Source organism: Chamaea fasciata, unplaced genomic scaffold, assembly GCF_029207755.1.
Source record: "Chamaea fasciata isolate MVZ Bird 193981 ecotype frontalis unplaced genomic scaffold, bChaFas1.0.hap1 SCAF_75, whole genome shotgun sequence".
Lineage (NCBI taxonomy): Eukaryota > Metazoa > Chordata > Aves > Passeriformes > Sylviidae > Chamaea > Chamaea fasciata.
In genome coordinates this window covers 150,001-157,500 of record NW_027094160.1, presented here as the reverse complement: position 1 = coordinate 157,500, position 7,500 = coordinate 150,001, and positions in this window count along the sequence as shown.

The following is a 7,500-nucleotide window of genomic DNA, read 5'->3' as shown; positions in this document are numbered from 1 at the left end:
GGCGGCCGGCCCTTTCCGCGACGCCGCGGACAAGGAGCCGGGACCGCTGCGCAGCTTCGACCTTCGGACGACGCGGGCCTTTCGCGACGAGCCTTTCTTCTCCCCTCTCTCTCTCTCTCTCTCTCTCTCTTTCTCTCGTCTCGGCTCGGAGGGGCCCGCGCCCCCCTTCCAAACTCGGCCTCGCGTCGGCGTGGCGCGCGCGGCACGCGGGACGGGAAACTCGGCCGGGGCTGACCCGCCCCCGAGGCCGGCCCCCCCGCCCGCCGACCGGTCGCGGGGCGAGCGCGACCGGCCGCCGGCGAGGTCGGCGCCGAAGGGGGCCCGCTCGGGGAGCGAGCCCGGCTCCGACGCGTCCCCCCGCCGGGCCGCGCGGAAAGCACCGGACGTGCTAGAGGAGACAGCGACCCGACGAGGCGGGCGCGGCCCGGACACCGAGGCCCCCCCCGCCTTTCGGCCGGGGCGGCTCGCTCTGCGGCAGGCGGCGGCACGACGAAGGAGCGCCGAGCGCACGCACGGAAGGGGCTCTCCGTCCCCCGTCCGCGCCCCCATAGGTCCAGTTCCGGCCCCTCTCTCTCTCGGCGCTCGCTTTTCTCCGGGAAACTGGGCTCGGCTCAGCTCCGGCCGCACCGCCGCCCGGCGCCGCTCGCGGCCGGCACCCACGGGGGGCGCTAAACCCGGGCCGGGGCCGGCACCGGCACCTCGCGTGGTTTCGAACGGGCACCTGAGGGCTCGCGGGGCCACGCGGCGTTCACACAGCCCGGGACGGTAAAGACGCCCCTCCGGCGGCGGGAGGGGCGACACCTCGCCTGCGACGGGAAGCGAATTGGAAAGGAGACCGCCCTGCCCGAGCACCCGGACACCGCCGTGGCTTGAGTCCCCGTGACGGGGAGCCCCGGAAGAGCCGGGCCGCCGGGGGCCCTCTCCGACGCCACCCGAAAAGCCTCATCGATCAGACGGAAGGCGGCCGCAGAAGCGGCCGCCGGGCCCCACGGCCACGCTTCCTGGGACAACAGACACGGCAACCCGGCCGCAGCGGAGGAGGAGCGCGGGGGGTGCCGCCACCCGCCCCGCCCGACAGCGGCTGCGCAACGAGACCGAGGCGGCACGGGGCGCCGTCCGAGCGTGCGAGAAAGCGCCACCGACCACGCCGCGGGCCACCGGCTTTCGCCCGCCTCGCAGCGATCGGCTTGCCCTCCGGAAAAGCCGGGGGACGGCGGAAAAACAAAAAAAAAAAAAAAGACAACAACAAACCAAAAAGCACCCACAGCAGCGCGTCAACGCGACCCGTGCTAAGCCACGGGGGTCGCGGGCCCGGGCAGAGGGTGGCAAACGAGGCCCGCGCCTCTTACTCCTCGCTCTCTCTCGTTTCTCTTTCCTCCACACCTCCGCCACCGCATTTTCTCGCTCTCTCTCTTCCCTTCGCCTGCACGGCCCACGACCCTTCGTCGCGCACGCTTCTCGGTGCCGCGGCTTAAGGCCGCGAGAGAAAAACAACGGAAAGAAAAAAAAAAAAAAAAAGCCGGGCGGGCGGCCCCCACTCCGCCCGCAGGCCTAAAAAGCGGACCCCGCGTGCAAAACCCAGCCCCCGAGCCGGCAGCCACGGCAGCCGGGGCAGGCCCGACACCACGGGCCGCCCGGGCCTAGCGGCTCGATCGCGCCGGTCACCACCCGACGGGAGGGCGGGGCGCCGCCGCCCCGCCCGCGACGTATCTCGGGGCACTCTGTCGGGTTCGGGGTCCGCAGGGCCGAGGCGGCCCGGCCACCGCGGCCGGCCGCCAGCCACGCAGAAAAACTCGGCCCGCTCCGCGGGCTCCCCGGCTTAAGGCCGAGGAAGGGGGTCTCGAACAACGCACGGCTCCGGGAGGGAGGGAGAGCGGGGTGCCGCCACCCCGCGCACCCCTCGCCGGCCGACTCCCGTCACCGAGCCCCTGGAGCAACCGGGCAGGACGAGGCAAGGCCGCGCGCCCCACGGCACGTCCCCGCGGCACTTCCGACACGGACGACACACGCTGGGCAAAACAAGTCGGGAGGCGCGAGGAACGAGGCGGCGCCACCTCGGCAAGCCGGGCCCGTCCTCGGGGCTCTCGGGAAAGGCCGGGGGAGAAAAGGCCCCGGCGGCCTCGACACCGCCGAGCCCCGGTGTCACGCACCCTTCGTCGAGCCGTCGGCAGCCGACCGCAAAGAGCACGGCCGGCCGGAAAAGAACGCACCCGCGGGCAGGGCGGGGCGCCGGCTTAAGGCCGGGCAGCAAAAGGGACGAGGCGCCGCCGCCTCGCCCGCCACCATCCCCGGAGGGAATACACACTTTGGGGAGGGGAGGGCCCTCGCCCCACCCCTGAAGTCAACAACCGGACCGAAGAGGAACACGGCTCGCGGCCCTTTTCTCTCCTCCTCTCGGGCTCTGTCTCTCTCTCTCAACCCTTGTCTCTCTGTACCTCACACGGTTCTGTACCCATTCTCGATGGGCAAGACGGGGGGACCGGGACAGAGCCACGCGACTCGTCCCGCGTCAGGCGGCGCACTCTTTTTCCCTCCCTTCGCGCCGGCGACCGCACGCGCGGCCGCCGCTCTCGCGTCCGCCTCGGACACAGGCACTGCACCAGCCTGCGGGGATGCGGCCCGTCACACCCGCTCCCAGTAGACGGACAGACGGGTCCGAGGCCCCGAGCGCCTCCAAGACGTCGAGTCGACGCCACCGGGGCGCGGCGCCGGCGTGCGCCGCCGCCGACCTAGACGTAACCGGAGGATGGCGAGAACAGCGACCCCTTGGTGGACTTCCAGCCGCGCTGCGGAAAGCAGGTCTACCCGGCCCCCCCGCGGAAATCCGCCAAAGTCCAGCCGAAGCGGGGAAGACCTGGTCGCCGCGTCGCCGCCCGCCGCCGCGGCCGCCCCGCCGGCCTCTCCGCCGGCGGCCTCCCCGCCCCGGAGCCGGGTAAGACCTGGCCGGCCGGGGCCGCCCCGGAAGCGGGGCTAGACCTGTTCTCCGCGTCGCCGCCCGCCGCCGCCGCCGCCACCTCTCCGCCGCCGGCCTCTCCACCCCGGAGCCGGCTCGGCCTGGCCTTCCGGGACCGCCCCCGAAGCGGGGTAGACCTGTTCTCCGCGTCGCCGCCCGCTGCCGCCGGCCTCCCCGCCCCGGGGCCGGCTCGGCCTGGCCTGCCGGGGCCGCCCCCGAAGCGGGGTAGACCTGTTCTCCGCGTCGCCGCCCGCTGCCGCCGGCCTCTCCGCCCCGGAGCCGGCTCGGCCAGGCCTGCCGGGGCCGCCCCCGAAGCGGGGTAGACCTGTTCTCCGCGTCGCCGCCCGCTGCCGCCGGCCTCTCCGCCCCGGGGCCGGCTCGGCCAGGCCTGCCGTGGCCACCCCCGGAGCGGGGTAGACCTGTTCCCCGCGTCGCCGCCCGCCGCCGCCGCCGCCGCCTCTCCGCCGCCGGCCTCTCCGCCCCGGAGCCGGGTAGGCCCGGCCGGCCGGGGCCGCCCCGGGAGCGGGGCTAGACCTGTTCTCCGCGTCGCCGCCCGCCGCCGCCGCCGCCGCCACCTCTCCGCCGCCGGCCTCTCCGCCCCGGAGCCGGGTAGGCCCGGCCGGCCGGGGCCGCCCCGGGAGCGGGGCTAGACCTGTTCTCCGCGTCGCAGCCGCCCGCCGCCGGCTCTCCGCCGCCGGCCTCTCCGCCCCGGAGCCGGCTCGGCCTGGCCTGCCGGGGCCGCCCCGGGAGCGGGGCTAGACCTGTTCTCCGCGTCGCCGCGGCGCCGCCGCCGCCACCTCTCCGCCGCCGGCCTCTCCGCCCCGGAGCCGGGTAGGCCCGGCCGGCCGGGGCCGCCCCGGGAGCGGGGCTAGACCTGTTCTCCGCGTCGCCACCGTGGCCGCCCCGCCGGCCTCCCCGCCGCCGGCCTCACCGCCCCGGAGCCGGGTAGGCCCGGCCGGCCGGGGCCGCCCCGGGAGCGGGGCTAGACCTGTTCTCCGCGTCGCCGCCCGCCGCCGCCGCCGCCACCTCTCCGCCGCCGGCCTCTCCGCCCCGGAGCCGGGCAGGCCCGGCCGGCCGTGGCCGCTCCGGGAGCGGGGCTAGACCTGTTCTCCGCGTCGCCGCCCGCCGCCGCCGCCGCCGCCGCCTCTCCGCCGCCGGCCTCTCCGCCCCGGAGCCGGGTAGGCCCGGCCGGCCGGGGCCGCCCCGGGAGCGGGGCTAGACCTGTTCTCCGCGTCGCCACCGTGGCCGCCCCGCCGGCCTCCCCGCCGCCGGCCTCACCGCCCCGGAGCCGGGTAGGCCCGGCCGGCCGGGGCCGCCCCGGGAGCGGGGCTAGACCCGTTCTCCGCGTCGCCGCCGCGGCGCCGCGACCTCTCCGCCGCCGGCCTCTCCGCCCCGGAGCCGGGTAGAGACGGCGTCCCGGGGCCGCCCCGGGAGCGGGGCTAGACCTGTTCTCCGCGTCGCCGCCGCGGCGCCCCGCCGGGCTCTCCGGCGGCGGCCGGCGGCCGCGCCTGGCCCCCGAGCGGGCTAGACCTGGCCTCCCGACGAGGCCGCTCTCTCTCGCGACCAACACCTATTTTCGACCGACTCCTCTCTCCCCCCTCCCCCCTTTCTTTTTTATTATTTTCTCATTTTTTACATGTGCTGGAAGAACGGCTCTCCCTCTGGCTCGGGACAAGAAGCTTTTCTGGGGAACAATACTCTCGGCAAACTGGAATTCATTTCCTTTCCCGCCCAGAGCCCTCCCGGCCGGCTGCGCCCCGCCCGGCCCTCGGCCCACTGACACGCCGTGCCGCCAAAAGGTCGTGGCCCGCCCGCCCCCTCCCCCCCCCACCCCCTCCCCCCCGGGATTCTACGCGGCCCCGCCCCCCCACCACAACCTATGGGGAAACAGCTGGGAAGGGGCAGCAGGGACGTGCGGGCCGAACCTGGCACCACGCCGCCGGCACCCCGCCCCGCCTCGTCCCGCCCCAGTCCGCGCCCCGCCCCGCCCCGCCCCGCCCCCGGCCCCGAACCCCGCCCCCCCTCCACGCTCCCTCCCCCCCGACCGAGGCCGTGGCGGGGCGGCGGGCAAGCGGGCGGCCGCTTTCCGGCCGGTTCTTTCACGGTCCGCAGAGGTCTTCGGCCCTCGGCGCGGGTCCAGGGGGCCGTGGGGGCTCGAGGCCGAGGCGCCCGGGGCCGGCACGAAGGCGCCGGCACGAAGCCCGCGTTCGCGGAGATGGACAGGGTGACACACACGGCCCCTCCCCCCGCCCCCCCTTTCCCCCACGCTCACGCCCCGATGCCGCCCTCTCGTGCTGCCACACGCACACACCCCCTCACGCCCACACACACACACACACACACACACACACACACAGAGGCAGGCAGGAAGGCAGGCAGGCAGGCAGGCGGGTGCGCAGGCACCCTTAGAGTCGCATGCCCTCTCTCCCCGCCCCGAGCCCGCTCCTGCCCCTGCCCTGTGTGCGGCTGCCGCCCATCAGCGGCCGAGGTGGGCACCCCGCCCTCCACCCTCGGCTTCCTCGGCGCCCCCTTCAGCCGTCTCCCGCCCCCACCTTCAGCCGTCTCCCGCCCCCGCCCGGCGACGGCTGGGGGCGCCCCGCCCTCCACCCTCAGCCTCCCTGGCGCCGCTTTCAAACTTTTCCCGCCCGCGGCTCTTCTCCCGTCGACGCGGTCGGCGCAGCGGCAGCGGCGGCAGGGCGAGGAGCAGGCTGACAGGCGCCGAGGCGGCCAGGGCCTCGGCCGGGCGGCCCAGGAGAGCCGGTCCACCCAGGGCTCGGGCGAGCCAGGTCCGAAGGCCGGCCGCGGACGCCAACGGGTCTAGCCAGGGTAAGGTCGGCCGGGGAACACGGGTCCGCCCGGGATCTGAGCATCGGGTCCCGACTCGGGCCCGGGACAGCCGGTCTGGGCAGGAGCCGAGCGGCAGGTCCAAAGGCCGGCGGCGGAACACAGGTCTACCCAGGGGATTTGCAGCCACGGAGCAGGTGCTGCCGCCGACAACAGGTCTACCCCAGGAAACAACTCCGGCCGCGGACAGCTGGTCTACCCCAGGAACTAAGTCCGGCCGCGGACAGAAGGTCTACCCTTTGGAAACGACGCCGGCCGCGGACAGCAGGTCTACCCCGCGGCCTTCGGCAGCCAGGGACCAAGGCCGTCCGCGGACAGAAGGTCTACCCCAAGAAACGAGGCCGGCCGCGGACAGAAGGTCTACCCCGGGGCAGTCGGCAGCCAGGGACTAAGTCCGGCCGCGGACACCAGGTCTACCCCTTGGAAACGACTCCGGCCGCGGACAGCGGGTCTACCAAGGGGGCCTTCGGCAGCCAGGGACCAAGTCCGGTCGCGGACAGCAGGTCTACCCCGGGGCAGTCGGCAGCCAGGGACCAAGTCCGGCCGCGGACAGCAGGTCTACCCCTTGGAAACGACGCCGGCCGCGGACAGCAGGTCTACCCCGCGGCCTTCGGCAGCCAGGGACCAAGGCCGTCCGCGGACAGAAGGTCTACCCCAAGAAACGAGGCCGGCCGCGGACAGCAGGTCTACCCCGGGGCATCCGGCAGCCAGTGACCAAGTCCGGCCGCGGACAGCTGGTCTACCCCGGGGCAGTCGGCAGCCAGGGACCAAGTCCGGCCGCGGACAGCAGGTCTACCCCTTGGAAACGACGCCGGCCGCGGACAGCCGGTCTACCCCGCGGCCTTCGGCAGCCAGGGACCAAGGCCGTCCGCGGACAGAAGGTCTACCCCAAGAAACGAGGCCGGCCGCGGACAGCAGGTCTACCCCGGGGCATCCGGCAGCCAGTGACCAAGTCCGGCCGCGGACAGCTGGTCTACCCCGGGGCAGTCGGCAGCCAGGGACCAAGTCCGGCCGCGGACAGCAGGTCTACCCCTTGGAAACGACGCCGGCCGCGGACAGAAGGTCTACCCCGCGGCCGTCGGCAGCCAGGGACCAAGGCCGTCCGCGGACAGAAGCAGGTCTACCCCAGGAAACGACTCCGGCCGCGGACAGCCGGTCTACCAAGGGGGCCTTCGGCAGCCAGGGACCAAGTCCGGTCGCGGACAGCAGGTCTACCCCGTGGCAGTCGGCAGCCAGGGACCAAGTCCGGCCGCGGAAAGCAGGTCTACCCCTTGGAAACGACGCCGGCCGCGGACAGCAGGTCTACCCCGGGGCATCCGGCAGCCAGTGACCAAGTCCGGCCGCGGACAGCCGGTCTACCCCGGGGGCCTTCGGCAGCCAGGGACCAAGTCCGGCCGCGGACAGAAGGTCTACCCCAAGAAACGAGGCCGGCCGCGGACAGCAGGTCTACCCCGCGGCCTTCGGCAGCCAGGGACCAAGTCCGGCCGCGGACAGCCGGTCTACCCCGGGGGCCTTCGGCAGCCAGGGACCAAGTCCGGCCGCGGACAGAAGGTCTACCCCAAGAAACGAGGCCGGCCGCGGACAGCAGGTCTACCCCGCGGCCTTCGGCAGCCAGGGACCAAGTCCGGCCGCGGACAGCCGGTCTACCCCGGGGGCCTTCGGCAGCCAGGGACCAAGTCCGGCCGCGGACAGCAGGTCTACCC